At 54.2% G+C, this 18,275-nt stretch overlaps 1 long non-coding RNA gene across 2 annotated transcripts; it reads left to right on the top strand.

Moving 5' to 3' along the window:
* Positions 1-2,338: 2,338 nt before the first annotated feature.
* On the top strand, positions 2,339-15,988 carry LOC125158805 (uncharacterized). Of its 2 annotated transcripts, none has more exons than XR_007149513.1 (7): positions 2,339-2,444; positions 6,528-6,664; positions 7,237-7,346; positions 7,607-7,811; positions 9,553-9,662; positions 14,732-14,883; positions 15,886-15,988. It is a non-coding gene; the product is annotated as an uncharacterized LOC125158805 (long non-coding RNA). The 2 variants fall into 2 exon arrangements; XR_007149512.1 differs by having other exon boundaries at positions 7,237-7,380.
* The last annotated feature ends 2,287 nt before the right edge of the window (positions 15,989-18,275 follow it).

Below are 18,275 nucleotides of genomic sequence, written 5' to 3'. Positions count from 1 at the left end.
TCCCTCCTACCCCCCTGAGCTCGCGTGGGGCTCTGTGCTCGTGACGCCCCTGGGGTTTGAATAGTCGCTAAGTCCTACCGTGTGTCCTTTCTGTGTCACTTTGCACCCCACCCCTTCCCTCATGTTGCTTCCTTGGCAGGGAAGCCATCTAGATTTTTCAGGCCAGGTCAGCTCTGTGTCAGGCTTCACGATGCCCCATCCGCCCAATTTCCTGACACTTATCACAGCTAGAACTTCTCTTCTGTGTGATGAGTTTAGCAGTGTCTGTTTCTGCCACTGGACAGGCTTCCAGGAGGGCCAGAGATGGGTCTGCTTTTGCTGACCGGTGTGCAGCAGGTGGTGCTGCGTGTATATCCCCGTGGCCTGCCGCCACAGGAGAGTGGCAGAGGCCTTGCTTGGTGGGCGACAAGTGGGCAGGTGTGCCGGGAGTCAGCTCACGGATTGGCTCGAGGGCTTGGAGGCAGATGACAGGGCCTGATCAGAGGTGTCCTCAGAAGGGCACTCTGGCCACGTCCTCCACGGGTGAGATGTGGGGAGACAGATGAACACGTGCCCGGGAGTGCAGCGCCTCATCCACGAGCCCCGTTTGGCCACTGGGACCTTCCACACGTAACTGGGAAGGGAACGAGAGGCAGCACCGATCAGAGGGGGCAACACATTCTTCCTTTGGGCTCAGACATGACGTGGGGATGGGGCTGGTTCAGATGGATGAAGATATAACAGATGGGCAGGCCCTTGAGCTAACATGGGGAGAGATGGTCGCTCACACATTGCTGTGGTTGTGAGAATTGCTGCAGTTGGTGAGGGAGAAGGCCGTTGTTCTGGAAATTTGAAATGCACATAAAATCTGACCCTGCATCCAACTTGGAGGAGTCGAACTGCCAGATGGAGAGCAGCAGGGTGTGTGGATCCCCTGGGGAAGGGCTCTGCCACGGGGCGTGGAGGGCACAGCAGCTGAACCCCTGGAGTCTTTGTCAGTGGGTGGCCCCGGGTGGATTAGGGCGCATCCGAGGTGCCAGAGGCCGGCTCTGCTGGTACAACGGGGGCGGTGCACCTGTGCCCCTAGTCAGTGAGCCAGTTGGCAAAGTGTGGAGGACCTTCAGAAACAAGCCGTGGGCGCGCCTGCAGGGGGTTCTGATCAGCCAGGGGTAAGTGTGCGGGGGTTCTCGGTCAAAGGGGAGTTGGGGAAATAGACAAAAATGTTGCTAGTTGCGGGGAGAGGCAGACAAGTACTTCCTCTTAGAAAAAGAAAGGAGAATCACCCAAATTATACTAGGGCGAAGTTCGTTTACTGTTGATCACAGTCATGTGGCTGAGAATCTGGAGGCGAAGGGTTCACTGGGCAAGAGGAGAATCGGAATCTGTGCGGGTCCCACGTGTCCATTCCGACCGGCCGGGGCCCCAGGCTGCCCTGCCACCTGCTCACACCCGCGGGCGTCCCGGGTCTTCTCTGGCTGCGTGGGTGGACTCTGGCTGCCCTTCTGCCTGACCACTGCGGGGCGAAGTTTGGGATCTGCCGGCCACTGTTCGGACATGGTTCTGTTTGTACCATGTTGTCCATTTCTGGGCCTGGGGTTTTCCATCTGTGAATTCCCTCCCGATGCTGGAGCGTTCGGTGTGCTTTTCGTTTGTTTGTGGTGGTGGCTATTTTTAGTCCTGTGGTTCTGGTGGGGCTCTGGAGATTGGGGGAGAGGGACCAAACGCGAAACTTCGCACCGCCTGCCAGGGTGGGCTGGTTTTCATCCTCACAACCCGAGATGCTTAAAACAGCGAACCACCAGAGCTCCCAGGGCCACCCGGCTCGGGCTTCAGCCTGCGTCAAGGGGGTAGGGGTGTGCAGTTTGGATTTTGTCCTCCCTTGGGCGCCCACCTGCAAGGCCAGGCTGCGTTCTGTGTGAGCATACTCGTTGCATCACTGTTGATGATGGCGAAAAAGAAAGAGAAGGTGCGGAGAAACGTCGACATTCTGACAGCAGGGGAGGGTGGACGGGGTCCTGGCCAGGGCAGATGGTCTGGCTGGCACCAGAGCTGGCTTGAGGCCCTGGAACAGCCCCCCCGAGGGCCTCACGGGGCCCTCTTCAAACCTAGAACCCCCTGTCCTGGGCGCACAGAGGAAGGCCTGCAGGGACAGGAGGGGCCCTTCCTGAGGAGCCCGATCCTGGCCCCAGCAAGGCTTACGGGTGTCTGAGGCTCTGTGCCGCCGTGACTGTGGGGCCCCACCACCACCAAGTACTTGGGAGATGACTGTGGGCCGGGAGAAGAAAACCATCTATTTGCCTCTGATTTATATTTCTTTCTCCTTTGCAATTTTCCCTTCTTTATTACCGAAGCAGTGAGAACACGGAACACCGTGGAAGGGAAAAGAGTTCTCAGTCATCTTGCCACCAAAACAGCATCACTGAGGCAAGGTTACGCATTTTGGTGTATTTCTTCCCAGACTCTATGTAAGTGTCAGTCTATTTTACACAATTAAAAAAATTTTTTTTAATGTTTATTCTTGAGAGGGACAGAGTGTGAGTGGGGGAGGGGCAGAGAGAGAGAGAGAGAGAACATGAGGGGGAGAGGGCAGAGAGAGGGAGACGCAGAATCGGAAGCTGGTTCCAGGCTCTGAGCTGTCAGCACAGAGCCCGACGTGGGGCTTGAACTCACAAACCGTGAGATTATGACCTCAGCTGAAGTCAGATGCTCTGGTGGAGTGAGGCCCCCCTCCCCCAACCCCAATTTTGCATACATTTGCACACATTTTATACTGTAGGCACTTTCTTATTCTTATGCTCGGTTTCCCATTGAAGAGACCACATGCAGTCAGGTCAGGATGAAAGCCCAGTGGGGTCCCCGGGAGACCAGGCAGGGGGTGAGGGGGAGGGATTTCGAGACCCCAGGGCAGGAGTAGTGCTTCTTGCAGAGGACATGGCCTTGGTGGGACGGTTTCTCTTTGCCTGGTGTCACACAAGCCCCAGAACCCTGGTGTTAGTCAGGATCCCATTTTGCAGACGTAAAGGCTAAGGCTGCCCCAGGTCAGGCAGTGCGCCCCAGGCGAGTGGAGGAACAGGAGTGTTTCTGCCCCCGCGGCCTGTGTGCCCACCCCGCCTGTTTGCACACCTTCTCAGCGCTTGTGCTGGGCATCCCTGTCCTCTCATGGGAGCGTCCGTGCGGGGAGGCTGCAGCCTCCGGGACAGCCTGCTCCGGGCTCTGTGGGAGAGGGCAGCTCTGGGAGACCCTTCCCAGGCGAGGCCCCACACCGGCACCCACTCGGGACAGCAGCCGCACAGGGCTCGGGGCCCGCGAGCCCACCCGTGTCCGTCTCCTCCTCCTCCAGCCCTTGTCCGTGGCGCTCCTGTTCCTAAGTCAGTTCTGGTGGGGACACGGGTGCTCGCTGTCCTGGCGCTGGGGTTACCTAGCGGGAGGCAGCCCCTCGGTGGCCGGCTGACAGGTGGCTGGTGGAGACAGGCCGGGCTGCGGGCTCCCGGGTCAGCCACTTACCAGCAGCACGGCGACTGCGTGCCGCCCTCTGACCTGGGAAACGGGCCGGGGCCTGGCGGACGTGCCCCTAAGCGTCGGCTCCGACAATTAGTACTTGATTATGGTCAGTAGTAGCTGAGCTCACTTTTCAGTTAAGAAGTGCCATAAACACATCTGCGGCTCAGTCTAGAAAATCACTGAGGAAGGGTGGGAATGGACGGACGGGGCGCCTGTCCCAGCTGAAGATTGAATATTAACTCACCTTTTTGGGGGGGAGCTCATGTTTTCTGCTGGGTATCCTCTACCTGCCTGCCCTCCCAACCCCAGGGTGGGTAGGTGTAATTTCAAGGGTAGGGCGCCTGGGGCCAGATGCTTGGACAGTGGCTGCCCCTGTCAGGGCCGGCGGGGGCAGGAGACAGCCTGCGATTTGGGCTGCTGGGTCCTCTGAACCCCCTTCCTCGGGATGTGAGAGATGGGACGTGTTCCCCATGCTGGAGATCAGATGGCACGGTGGGACCACGCAGACCTGAAGCTGGTGGCAGGGTTGTATTCCTGGTCTCCCTCTGGTCATGGTATTCGAGACCCCAGGAGCCCTCATAAAAACCTCCCACAGAGGAGCCAAAGGGCCAGAACCTGAGTTTGTTCCATCTGGCCTGGTAGCGGCCCCACAGCTGCAGGAGGACCCAGAGGGTGTGATGGTGTTGGGGGGGGGGGCTGTGTGCACTGTCACTGTGGCCGAGGCTGCAGATACCAGCTCCCCGCGAGCACGCTGGGTGGACGGCCAGCCCCTCTCTCTTTCCCTTGTCTCCCTCAGGAGGGACAGGGCCCATCCTTCCGCAGAGGCTGGTGTTGAGGCCCCCTGTTGAGGCGGGAGGCTGCCCAGGCCAACCATCCCCTTGGAGTCTACACCCCAGGGCGGTTTCCCCTCCAGCACCTGTGCCAGGTTTGCGGACTCGCGGGCAGGCTCAGTGGGCAGGGCCAGAATCCTTCCACTAATCCCAGTTGACAGGCTGACAGGCTGACATTCGTTTGTCAGCCAACTGCAAACGGAAAGCAGGATTTTGGTGTATTTATGGTGATCCTGTCATTACACTCAGCGCGATGAGACGTTGGTGTAAAAATAAAAAATAAATGGCCACACGGTTGAAATTAGCCTGGCTCCGACCCAGCCCAGGACGGCCCCCAAACGGGCAGCCGAAATGGCTGTGCATTGGTGGGATTTTTCTGTTTTGTTTTGAATTTTTCTACTTTCTGAAAATCCTGTCCCAGGAAATACCAAACGGGAAGAGAGCAGGCAAAGAACATTCCTTCTGTCACTTTAGCAATGAGGTTCTTTTATTAGTAGACTTCTGGTTTTAGAGTGGTTTTAGGTTTGCGCAGAAATAGAGTGGAAAGCCCGAGTCCCCACCTCTGTCCTGCCTCACCACCTCAGTTTTCCGGGTTACCGACGCAGCATGTGGGAGTGGTACCCCCAGTACCTGTGGAGACGCCATCATTAGGTAAAGCCCATACTGTACGTGAGGGTCATTCCTGTGGTGGACATTCTGGGGGTTTTGGCAAACGTATGATGTCACGTATGCACCATCTCAGAGTCATATGGAGGAGTCTCACTGCCCTAAATATCCCCTGCAGCGATGAAATATGAGAGCACCTTTTAGAGAGACAGGGCTGTCCCCACTGGCAGGGACCTGGAGAGCCAGGAGGGGCTAGAGCATGGCTCTGGGAGGAGTGAGGATTATATGGGCCACAAACATAAACATGATGTTGGTGCACGCCCTTAGTTTACGTTTAAAAAGAAAGGCACAAAGGGGCGCCTGGGGGGCTCAGTTGGTTAAGCGTCCGACTTGGGCTCAGGTCATGATCTCATGGTCCGTGGGTTGGAGCCCCGCATCGGGCACTGTGCTGTCAGCTCGGAGCCTGGAGCCTGCTTCGGATTCTGTGTCTCCCTCTCTCTCTGGCCCTCCCCTACTCTCTGTCCCTGTCTCTGTCTCCCTCCCCCTCTCTTTCGAAGATAAATAAACATAAAACAAATTTAAAAAGAAAGGCACGGCCTTGGGGAGTGTGCTCCAGCCCACTGGGTAGGCCTACATCTTCCTCTTGGATTTAGGAGGGTGATTTGCGGGGCGCTGGGCTTGCTGATTCTGGCTTACAGAACATTTGCTGTCAACAGGTTGCCACGTGGGGGATGGTGCCACAAGGCCAGCTCTGAGCTGGGAATGCGACAGGAGACAGTGTTCCCCTGTGCGTGTTCTTGCTGACACGTGTGGGGCTGACGCGTGTCCTCCCTCCCGTGTGCCCGCCCTGTGTGAGCACACACCTGCCAGCAGCCTTTGCCTCTGGGATCCAGAGATAATAAAGCTCTCCTGCTTTTGGGGGGTTCAAGCCCAGTGAGCTGGGGGGCCTGGCCGTGTCGCGTGGGCCGAGCATGTTCTCAGGTCCCCACGGCGTGGCCCACCAACCTGGCCTCTCGCCACCGTGGTGCATCAGTCAGGAGAGGTAGGAAGCCTCGCTTTGCGCTGGCCTCTTCCTGAACTAGACCCTCCTAGCCCCCACTTCCAGAGTCGAGGGCCCCTGAAGGTATTTGCAAATAATGGACACCTTGTCACGTCTGCATGCGCTTGACTTGTTTGCTGTAACTCTTGCTTAGACTTCTCTTCCGCGAGGTGGGCGCTCTGAGATTCCTGGATGCTGATGGCATTCCTTTCCTGCCCAGGGTCGGGCAGGGTCACTCTCCGGAACCCCTGTTTGCCCCAAGGAGTGCCCTTTGCCGGTTTCCCTTCTTGCCCTCCCTGGCTTTGGCATTAGAGGAGGTGAAAAAGTACGGGCTTATAATTCATTCCTAAGCGTGAGCACAAGGCACCCCGGATGTCTCCAGACCAGCCGTGGCACATTGCTGGCCAGTCAGCTGAGATCCAGCATCAGGAACGCGGGGTCTTTGTGGGAACTGCTGTTGTCCGCCAGAATGGGTCTAAATATAGTCAAAGTAGGTGAACTTACTATGCTTCCTGCATTTATCCTTTTAGCTGAAATTTCCCTGACTTTTCTTTTCCTTTTCATTTTATTAGGTTAATAAAACTTGGTTTGTGAGCATTTCGCCACCCCAGGAGGGCCATGGGCCCCCCGTCCGATTCATCAAGTGCCTAATGAGCGGCCCCGGAGGTCCCGGGCCATCCATTCCAGAAGCTCTCTCTGCCTTGTAAAGGTGAGGCCCACGGGCTGCACTGTATGTTTTGTCTGTTGGTTTCCCAGATTCTCCTGCCTGCTTGACTGTCACTTCTGGGGATTTATACGAGGCAGCGGCACCGCGGGCAGCCCCCCTTCTGCAGGAGGACCCCTCCTTTGCCTGCTTTTCACACACACCACACTCTCTGTGCCATAAAATAACGTTTCTGTAATAAAATGGAGTAGAAATGTGTCGATGCTAGCATTTTAGAACATTCCAGCTCCAGTGCTGTGGGAAATCCCTACGTTTACATTAAGGAGGGAAGCTCTGTGAGAGTAGGGGCTAAAACAGTGTGAAAAAAAAAAAGGGGGCTTTAGTAAGAAGACATAGTCTGGGCTTTAAATAAATGACACCAAGAAGGTGTGCGTGTGCGTGTGTGTATGTATGCAGCCCGCACACTGTTTTTACACATGTGTTCCCGCCGCCCCTGGTTTATTGTTTGTGTTTCAGAGAAAGACCAGTAGAAGAGTGTGTGGGTGCTGCCTGCGTTCTGGCCCAGAGTCTGGACTCTGTCCTCTTCTAGAACATTCTTCCTCTTCCGCCCCCTGCAGGCTCTCTTGCCTTCGCCAGCTTGTCAGGGTACTGCCAGCTCCGGGCATGGGGCTGTGTCTGCCCCAACGTGGTGGAGAGCTGGAATTGGAGCACTCGAGCTTGGGGACAGGTCAGCCTGGGGAATGGAGACACGGCCATGGGAGGTACGAGGGCGGAGCAGCCCCGGGGCTGTGGGGGCCTCCAGCCACAGGGCCCCTGACTGTGCTCACTGCGTGGCCTTGTCAGTATTTGTGGTTAGCGTCCCCAGCTCCCCTGGTCCGGTTGAGCTTCTAATAAACGCACGGCCTCTAATTGACTGCACTCTCGAGGGCGTTCATGATTGCTAATAAATTACTCCATCCGACTGTAACTTTCTTCCCTTCCTTGCAGCTGCCCACCTTGAGCCCACAAGAGGAAGGAGCACGGGGAGGAGGTTATGCTTGTGGGGGGTGCAGAACGAGGGAAAACAGAGAAGCCGGCTTGAACCATCTCTCTTGCGATGAGCCCTCTGCATTATCACCCACTGGCCCCGATGCCAGCTGACAGACCTCATCCAAACACTTGGCTGGGATTTGGGGACTTCTTTTAACGCCTGGTACGTGGGCAGTGGTGAGGAGGTCTGTCCCTCTTCTGTGGTCTCTGTGCACTTGAGGAGGAGGGGTCTGGAGGGTCTCTGAGGTCAAGGGGAACATCCATGGGGAGACAGGCATCATTCAACACCTCCATTCTCCGACGCGGGGAAGACACAATTGTGTGGCTCTCAGCAGTGACTTCAGAGTGTCCACATGTCCCGGAACATGTGTCCTAGGTGTGTGCATCCTCCTGGTTCCTGGTGGCCATGTGTCAGTGGCTCAGAGTCCACACATGGAGGCCACAAGTGGCTGTTCTGATGGGGCTTAGAGGGAGTGGGCCCGGCTTATGCCTGCCCTTAAAGCCTCTCACCCGAGGGCTGGCCCTTCTCAGTTTCCCGTTGCCTGTCGAGGGCCCTAGAGCTAGGCTCTGGTGCAAAATTTCCCACAAGCACCCGGCCCTTCTCCCCGCCTACCCTTCTTACTGTGCACTCCCTGGGCACTCGACGATCTGAAATCCACTTGGAAGGGTTTTTGTTTTGTTTTGTTTTCCCTCCTTGACACCTTGGAATGCAGTGGGCCGCCTCTGAAGGATTTCCCATTACCCTGTGGGCTCGAAGGGGGACCCCAGGCCCAGAGCACGGAGGTAGCGTACGTGGTTCTCATCATGGGTTTAGTCCTGTCTTAACTGCCCCGGGGATGCTGCCCTATTTGCCCCCCTCTCTGTACTGAGTCCCCCCAACAGCAGCGCCCCGCCCCCTCAGGCCAGCCCACCTCCAGCCTCTCTGACTGAAAGGAACGTTCATGCCTGGGCCATCTGTTTGTTTAAACTCACCCCGTGCCAGTCCATGTTAAATGCAACAGAATGGAGAAAAATGTCATTCTTTGTCGGCCTCTGATCAAAGAGAGGACATAAAAAAAATTCAAGATGGATTTCTGAAGGACAATGTTGTACACATTCCCTGTGTTTCCGAGCTGCGGTGGTTAGTTGATGTTGGGGGGAAAAATCTTTTTCCCCCCTTTTGATCCCGGGGAGAAAACACTCACACAAACACGTCTTGGCACTGCAAACATTGCAAGACGGGTCCTTGTCTGTAGCCTCCCCGGCTGGCTGGCTGGCGGGTAGAAAGTGCTGGCTTCTCATTTATCAACAACACGAGAGAATTTGGAATACGACTCACTGCAGCGTGCAGACCCTTTCCTCCTTCTGCGGGCATTCAAGGCGAGGTCACTGTCGTCTGGGGTGACTCAGGACCCAGGATGCTCCCCACCCCTGCCCAGAAACTGCCGACCCGGCTGCCCCCTCCGTCTCCTTCACCCCCAGCCATTAAGAGTACGTTTCTCCCTCACTCCTTCAGCCGTGGAGCAAATGCAAATAAAAAGCACTTAAAATGGTTAACATTTCCTGTCACTGAAGGCATTCGTTAGGGGCGGGGGTCGCTGAGTTTTCAGTGTATTTTCATAGGAAAACTCATTTCAGATCTGCGGCAGGAACTCGGACAACTCACACAGCGGGCCTCGGGGTTTGCCGGGAGCCCGAGCCCTGAGTCAGCCGGGTGACCCTTTATGTCATGTGGGTACAGGAGAGCAAATACCCGGCTTCACACTGAGGCCAACCTGGGGCCCAGCTCCGGTCACGGGAAAAAATAAAATAGGCTCTTGCCCACCCCCTCTCCCCTTGACGCATTTTCTTTTCCTTTATTGGAGAAACCCTCTCCCCCCAAATTTGGTAACTTATTTTGTTGTGTTTCTCTATTGATCCTTTAGCTAGTGAGTTTGCTGGCTTCCTGGATGCTCATTTCTGGTTCTGCACAAAAGAGCCACATTTCCTTTTGGAACCGGGACCAGGAGACAGACAGCAGCAGACATTGGAAATTGTGAGTACTCTTCCTCCAGCGCCTCTCTGCCCCTGTCCGTCCGTCTGTCCTGCCTCCCCTTTCTTTCTCTACCAGCACACTGTCTGTAGGGCTCCTCCGCGAACCCCTCTGGCAGCCCTCGGCACCACTCTGGCTTTTGGGAAAGGAACCTCTACAGTTTCTGCACAAACATCTATGGGGAGGGGAGGGGTGGGGAGGGTGCTTACCAGCGTGACTCCCTCTACTTCTCATTTTGAGGCTCCGAAAGATGGCGAAAGTACACAGAAGGAGGCTGGCTTATTTCAGGCCGAGCAGTGAGTCCCCACTGAATTTACCTAATAAAACGAATTTTAAAATTTTCATTTTCTCATTTTGTTCCAGCAGAAAATGAGCTTGCCTTTATAATGTCCAGATCTTTCAAACTGAGTGAGAAATTAAGTTACAAAATGTAAATACTTTGGTATACATGCACGCGCGCGCACACACACGCATATATATGTGAAATGAAGTAATCCCTGACGGTAATGCAATAGGAAGCCTGACTTTAGGCTCCTAGGACACTTAAACAAATTTTTATGACGTGCAACAAAGAAAAGTAAGGTTCAGTAAAAATGTTTCTCTTTAAAAATGGATGCTTTGTGATACTTAATAAATTTAATTGTAATTTTCATTTAACATGAGTTGCTTATTTCTTAAAAATCTTCTGAACGTCTCTGTGAAATATTGGGAGGATTGTAAGAATGTTAATATTCTAGTCTACAGTTTACTTCTTTTCACGAAACTGTTCCAGGGAGTCAGGGCAGTTTTGAAAGGACACAGTTCTCCGATGAAAAGAATACCCTGCGCTTAATTACGAAGAGAAAGTAACTAATGCTCAAATTTCAAGACAAATCCAGCGATCGGTTAGGAGCAGGGAGAATGAGAAAAGCAAGCCAGTTATTTGCCTAAGAAAATCCAGAAATTGACCTCATTCGGATGGATAATCGGAATGCGATTATATTTTTAGGGAAAAGTTACACAAACTTCAAAAATGGTAGTTGTTTTGCTTAAGTGCCTGGAAAGGGGATTCAGAATAATATTTGGGCTATCCTAGTTTTGTGCTCTCGTGTTCGTGAAGCCTTGTCAGGTTAAAGAACCCCAGGGTGGGTGTGAGCACGGGTGTGTGTGTGTGTGTGTGTGTGTGTGTGTATCCCCTTTGCCCCCAGCCCGGGGGGAGTGTGGGGAGGAAAAGGTGGGTGCCGACCACTGGGAAAATAAATCTTCGCCCCAGAAATTCATAACTCATCTAAAACTCTTAGAAATTAAACATAGCAACGCTCTCACTCTCTTTAACCTCCTCTTTGGGGGTGACAGGGGAGGGCAAGGGGCTAGAGTGTTTTTGAAATTGCTGCAGACCAGAGGCACGTCAAAAGGCTGTGGCCACTTTCCTGCGCGTCTGCCTGGAGTATCCTGTCCTTGGCCTCCTGGCTACGAAACCACGGCACAGGGCGACTGAAACACATTTTTGAAGCTTTCTAATTGGATTGCCAGAGCAGAAACCTTGGCCTTCTGACGCGGGCTCCCTTGCTTCCCGGCAGATGGCGCTGTGACTTCTGGAGTGGCCCGTGGGGGTGGGGGTGGGGAAGACACTGAGATTCAGCCCGAAATCCCATCGGGTCCCCCCATCAGGTCCCCCTTCACCTCCCCCCGGGGTGCGTCCAGTCAGCTATAAACGTAAGAAGTAAAGAGTTTTTGAGGCCTCACTTGAAACACACCGAGCTGTCAAAGTATTTAAAGTGTTTAAGCCAAATGTTAATTAGCAAATGTGTCGCCCTCCTGGAATGGTCCGAGACGGCGCCCGGCTAGCGTTCAAAGAGGTATTTCCCGGAGATGTTTGAGATAAAAATGGAAGAAGCTTAGTAGCTATTTCAAGATCTGATCTATGGCCTGTTTATATTACACAGGAAAAAAGATACCCTTACGATACTCCTGTAATGATCACGCAGAGTGTTACATGGCCATAGCACTGCGTGGAATTTTATGTGCAGACAAATGGCCAAGGAACATCAGGCATGTGCAGATAGTGATGGGATCAGAGTCTCACCCTCTCAAAAACGGCTTTTCCATACGTGTGGGAATACGCGCCCTGGACCTTGGCTTTTATTCTGTCGGCACCTGCTAAAATGGGAGCTGCCAGCTTCTTACAGCTTCTACCCTTCCTCTCCCAGGAGTGCTTTCAGGATGACTGTGTCCTCCTCCTCCACTGGGAAGAATGTCTACTTTATTTCAAAAGTAAACAAATATTTTTTGTCCCCGTCTTTTGCCAGGGAGAATCCCAAAATATGATGAGCACATCCTTCAATATATTTAATGTTAAAATTAAAATTAAGACAATTTTGGATGATTCCAATGTTTTTGTTCTTCACGGGACAACAGGATTCCTTAATTTGTTTTAGGTAATAATTTGCCACATTGTGTTTTTAATTTGAAAAAAAAAAGCATGCATGTTGAAACTACTTGAAATGCATACCAAGAGAAAGGTTTATTTCTTTTCCTAAAAATGATGTTATCGTTTGTTTTTGGGGAAGAAGAAGATGGTAAGGGAATTAATTTGACTCCAAATGTGAAATAATATTTAAGGACATAGATATGAGTACATGTAATATAGTAGAATGCCTTCATTGCATCTGGTAGTGATAAAATATTGTTCTTTAAAAATGTAATCGAATGATGTGCTGGCTTTTTTTTTTTTCTACCTGTATGTATTTAGAAACTGCAAGTTACCTACTGCTCGTAAGTCTGCGTATTAACAAGATGATCGTGCAAGAAACCCAGCTGTTTAAATAAATTCTGTTCTGCTTTAAAGATTTTGCCCTTTGGGGGGAAAAGTCATTTAAGTATTGAGTGGCAGTGACCAGCTAACAATAGTTAAAGTGAAAATAAATCTTCCCGAAACTTAGTTCTAATTTTCTTGAGCAAGATACTAACCCATAAAAAATAAACATTGTTTATTGAGCCACATTTGTATCAAGTGAACCTTTGTAAACTGATACGGAGAAAATATGAACTTGTATGTCCCAAATACTTTGGTCTGTTAGCAGAACAGAGAGAGCTATGTGATATGTAGAAACTGAAGAAAATAACATTAGTGATTCTGGAGAGAGATCCTTTCAGATTTGTGCAGACCCAGGGAGGTGATCGTATTAGAATTAACACAAAAATGTTTGTGTCACTGGGCACCGTGGCTTAAGGGACAATTTAATGACACCAGATATTAATGCTGACTTACATTTCTGCTCCGGCCAACCTTCTTCCCATCTTGTTCATTTCCAGAAATCACATTCGTGACAGTTCTAATAGGCCATTCAACAGCGAACATTTTCTCATTTAGCCGAAAATATTTCAGGTTTCAAAAACCCAGCAAGGAAAAGCGCTTTCAGACTTCATGTATATGAATAAGCTTGTTTGGGGCAAGACTTTTGTGGAAAATGAACTCAACCAGACTATTTGCCCAATTTCAGTCTAAAATATTTTTATGTTTCCATTTGCCGACCGACCAGGCTGCTGGGACCTGAGTCGATGCAGGGGTGATTGTCTCTTCTCTTCTGGGCTTTTACTGTTTTAATTTTTACTTCTTAAATACTTTTTTTTATACTTTAGTCTTTACTGTTTTATTTTGGTGAAAGGGTGGAAAGTGGCCCGGGTGCCACGTTTGCCTGTGGGTTTACAGAGACGCAGAGGCCTGTGTGGCCAGCAGGGAGGACAGGCCGCACAAATCCCTGGCTAGGAGCGGAGGTGCGCCATTGCGGAGTCTGAGTCCTGTGTTTGTAAACTTTCCACTTTTTGTTTTTTGAGAAAGTCACGTCTGATCTCTGCCAGCAGAGGTGGGGAGGTGCATTTACTTCCCTCCTAACAGCTGAATGCAATCAGAGCTCTTACTTTGTGTTGTGTTTTAGTTAAAAGGTGAAAGAAAAGAGAAAAAAGATACCCAAACAAACCAGAAGACACATTCAGCATCCAGTCTCGGACCGTGAATGGATAGAGTCATCAGTGGGGGGATAAAGCCCACAGGACACAATGCGTTTAGCTCCTCCTCCTTCCCTCCCGTGAAATTCTCTCAGAAGGAGATGGGGAATCGTGGGATTCCATTCAGGGGTCAGCGAGCACGTTTAAGCTGCATGTCAGGAGAAAGAAGGCTGAGATCCTTTGTGCAAACAAGTGCCAGAAACTCAAATCCCTGCCTGTCTCTCAGAAATGCTCTGAGTGTCTCTGAGCGGTTTGGGGAAACAAGCCTTGCGTGCCACCTTTCTCAGTGGCCCTGCCACGGCCGCCTCCAAGGTGCCCAGCAGGAGCCGTGCCAGGGCCCCAAAGTTCCACGCTGACATTCCCCTGGAGGGGGTCTGGGCACGCAGGTGCCACCCCCAGGCTGCGGTTGGGCTTGCCCTGCTGGGGACAGAGCCACGTTCCCAATGGGAGCCCTCGGATCACCCGGCCTTGCGGCACGAGCACCTGTGGCCACGGACCAGGCCTGGACAGGGGCTCCGACAACAGTGCCATGTTGCCGTTCTGTGATGGCTGCTCTCGCTGACCACCCCGGTGCCCCACCTTCTTGGAACCCTAATCTTGGACACTCAGCCACTTAACAAATTACTGTGTTTTCGTTTGCCGGTTGACTGTCTCCCCTGCCTAGAACCTAAGCATTGGGATTGTTGCAGACTTACGACAAGGGTGGGTGTTAATCCAGAGGTGGCCATGTGCCAGGCATGGCCTGGGACAACTGGATGCTGCCTGCCAGGGTAGGGACTGCTGTTACCCTCGTCTGACAGTTGAGGAAACTGAGTCCCAGGGAGGCAGAGTGAGACCCTCGAGGCCTCACAGCTGCTGTGGACTCGAATCCAGGCCAGGGGATCACAGACCCCACGTTGTGCAGCGGGGTCTGAGCGCTGTGCTCAGTCAGTATTTGTCGAGTGAGGGGTCACTCCTGGAGCAGGAGATTGGGGCTCACGTGGGGCTCTGCCCTCACTCGCTGCTGACCGTGGGGGGATTCCTTAAACTTCCTGAGCCTCGGTTTCCTCCTGCATAAAATGGAGCTGACAGTCTTCCTTTTCCAGGTTGTGAAGATTTGAGACTGTGAACGCAAAGGCGGGGCCTATAGATCGTGCTGGATAAAGGTCTCTGGGCCAGTCCCTGGAGCCCCAAAATAAATGGGCAGAGGGGGCTGCCTGGCATCGCGTCTTGGCCACCTACCAGCCGGACACCCCAGGTGAGTCTCTTGCACTTGCTGGATCTTGGTTTTCTCTCCTGTTCCTGCTTCAGAGGCTCACAGAAGGAGGGAGAGGGGAGGCCACGTCTTCCTGAAGGCATTCGCACACCCTGTGACCCTCCCATGCCAGTGCCTTGTGGTGGGAAGCGTGGCCCACAGACCAACGGTGTCGGCGCCGCCTGGGGGTTGGTTAGAAATGTGGAGTCTCAGGCCCCACCGAGACCTCCCACATCAGACTCCGGGTGTGTGTGCCCTGTCCTGGCCGCTGGAGAAGCACTGCCCTGGAGCACACGGGGGACGGAGGGGCAGATGCCCCATAGCTGGCTCTCTGGGGGCCCTCGGCCCTCGGTTCCTCCCCTCTTCCCGTCCTTGTCCGTGCTGTGCTGCAGGGCCCTGAGCGGCTGCCTGCACAGCCTCCCGCGTCCCTGCTTTCGGCTGGTCTGGGGGGAGGCGGGAGCCACGGGGCATTCAGCCCATGGTGCTGCTTGCAGGGACAGGCCCTCGCCTGCCCTCCCGTCCCGCAGTCCGGGGATGCTTGCTGCTCCCTGTGCCTGCGTGTCCCCTGGGCCCCACTCTGGTGGGCCTTTTCCGTCTCTGCAGCGACCGGTTCCAGGTATTGAATTCGCTCGTTTGAAGTGCTCCACGAAGTTTCTGTTTTTCTTGGTGGGATCTAGCACCAGCCACGTGGGGCAGGGGTCTTTAGGTCAGAAGGTCCGGGCAGGGATTGCAGCTCTCCCACTGGCATGTGTCATAGCCCTGGAAAAGTCAGCCTCCCCACCCCCCCCCACCTGCAGCAGGTGAAACGCATAAATGGTCTCGGGTCTTCACCCCTCCCTGTGGCCAAGCCCTCTGCTGAGGATTTGCAGCTCCGTCTACCAAGAGGCAGGTGGGTTTCCTCGCCCCTGGATCCAGGTCTTGCCATCCGACTTGCTTCGGTCAGTGGGATGTTAGCAAACTTCACACAAGCAGAAGCTTGGAGACATAGGTCCCTGTTTCCACCAGCACTCTCGCGGCCCTGCTGCCAGCATGAGACGTGGCTGTGCCGGCCTGAGGAAGGACAAAGAACGCGCAGCCCGCTCGCCCGGTCAGCGCCGTGGAGCTCCTGCACACGTAAGTCAGCCTAGCCAGTGTCAGCGGGGACGCCCAGCTGACTGCCCTGGCGCAGGGCCGGTAAATGCTGCCCTCGCGTGTCGCGAGGCTTCGTTGTGCAGCTTGCTGTGGGGAAAGCTGTTACCCAGTTGCCAGTGTGACGAGGCGCTCGCGTGGTCTAAGATGGCCCTTGAGAACACGGTCGTGCAGCCAGGCCGACGGAGACTGGGATTCCGGCTCAGCCATTTCCGAATGGCCGTCCTGGGGGAAGTCGATTTGTTTCTCTGGGCCTCGGTGTTGTCCTCTGTCGAGTGGGGATGACAGTAAGACCTACCTCAGGGGGCTTGTGGGAATTGAGGTGATATGTGTAAGGCACACAGAGCACAGCAGGTAATAACTGTCGCCATGATTCTGAGCAGGATTAGTGATAATATTGTTATAAAAGCCAACAACCACGATCCAGCCTTCACTCTCCTCTCTCTGATCCCTGACACGTGCCCTCGAGGTTTCAGCCATGCTCACGACTGCCTGCTCCTCAAAGGCTCCATGCTGCCTCGTGCCTCAGTGCCTTTGCACATGCTGCTCCTTCCCCTGGGGTGCTGAGACTAGCGAGTCTCTTTTCTTCAAGACCCCACTTAAGCGCAGTGAAAAACTCAGTGTGGTTATCTGAATATTTCCCGTCTTCGTCCTGTCCTGTCCCGGCTGTCATATGCACGAGCATATTCTCAATTCAACTCTGGGGTCCCCTTGAGTTAGCCAGATGCCCTCACTCATTCATCTAGCCGAGAAGCTACTGTGCACGGGGTGCTTGGACGGCTCTGGTCTCCGGCTGCGAACAGCACCTCTGTCGGGGCCCATAGTCCACTGGGAAGGCGGACACGTGCGTGGGCAGCCACAGGCTTTGCAGGCAGGGTTTGATGGGGCCGGAGGTGCACAGAGTTTCAGGGAAGCTGTCCAGATGGGCATCCGAATGGAGGTGTGAGAGGTCAGCCTGATGTGGGTGCAGAGGAATCCGGGCCTCTGGGTGAGGGATCCTGGGAGGGGCGCGGGGCTCTCCTGTGGGCCCCAGTGGGGAGGGGACTGTGAGGGCAGGTGTGGTCTGAGACCCGGGCGGAGGTCAGGGTGCAGGGGGCTGCTCTAGCTTCATGCCACTTGTCCCCAACCGGGCAGGCGGGGTGTGGCCACCCTGGTTCGCAGATGCAGACGCTGAGGTCCCTCCTGGGAGGGGATCCCTGTCACTCACCACCCAGGGTGGGGGGAAAGCAGCTCTGGGCATCGTATTTATGTCTCGGGGAACTGGGAGGCTGGTTTCACTGCAGAAATAGATAAGATAGAACAAACAAGCAAAACACTTATTTTAGGGCATGGAGGGAGCCTGCCATTCCATGCCCCCAGGAAGCCAAGAACATAGCGACTGGATGGCGTGCCTTTCGACCGTCTCAGACGGGCGAGGGGGAGGCGGCTTCCATGGGGGCCACCTGGCTGCGTTCTGGTGTCCCCTCGTCCAGGAGTGGTGGGGCCGCAGCCCTTCACACTCAGCAAGCGCGTCAGCTGGGACCACGTCGGTGGGCAGTGACGGGATCGGGCTGTCTGAGGCCCCGGGCGGCTGGAGGAGGACAGTCTGGGCGGGGGGCCCGGCTCACCCGTCTTTGGGGCCCAGAGCCCGTGGGCTCTCGGCCACGAGGTGTACCCCTCACCCGTGAGGCTCAGGGCTGCACCAGCTAGAGGCGCACTGTCCTGTCGTGGCGGAAGGGTTCTCTTGGGCAGCTCACCTCCGTCATCCTGGCTGCGACGCCGTCACCTGACCACTCTTGCTGCAAAGGAGTCTGGGAAACTGCATATTTTTAGTCGGGTCCACTGCCAAGCCAAATAACACCAGAATCCTGTCAACAAGGAGGGGTGGGGTGGCGAGCAGATGTGGTCAGGCAGCCAGCAGAGGGCTGGGAGCGCGGCGTGGGTCATCAGTGACTGCTACGGACGCCCTCCCAGTTCGAAGGTGAGGGACGCGTTTCTCTTTGCAAAAACCCTTCTGGCGAGACGTTTATCTCCTCGCATTCTGGAGATTTCACTCATGAAAAACAAAATGAAATAACGTGTTTCTACCGGTTGGGAAAATACGGGGTTGGGTTTTGGCCAAGACTTCCCCTAAAGTGGGTGGCATCTTTTTGGACGGTTGTTCCACGGAGAAGGAAATGGGGGCACCGAGAGGTTGGGGGTTCACCCAGTGGTTGGTGACAGAGTGGGCTTCAAATGGCAAACCCCCGCCTGGCCCCACGGTCCCGGCCGCAGCCCCTGAGGGTGTC

Source organism: Prionailurus viverrinus, unplaced genomic scaffold, assembly GCF_022837055.1.
Source record: "Prionailurus viverrinus isolate Anna unplaced genomic scaffold, UM_Priviv_1.0 scaffold_38, whole genome shotgun sequence".
In the NCBI taxonomy this organism is placed as follows: Eukaryota; Metazoa; Chordata; class Mammalia; order Carnivora; family Felidae; genus Prionailurus; species Prionailurus viverrinus.
Note: the sequence above shows the minus strand (reverse complement) of the source record. Positions and strands in the feature narration are given on the sequence as shown.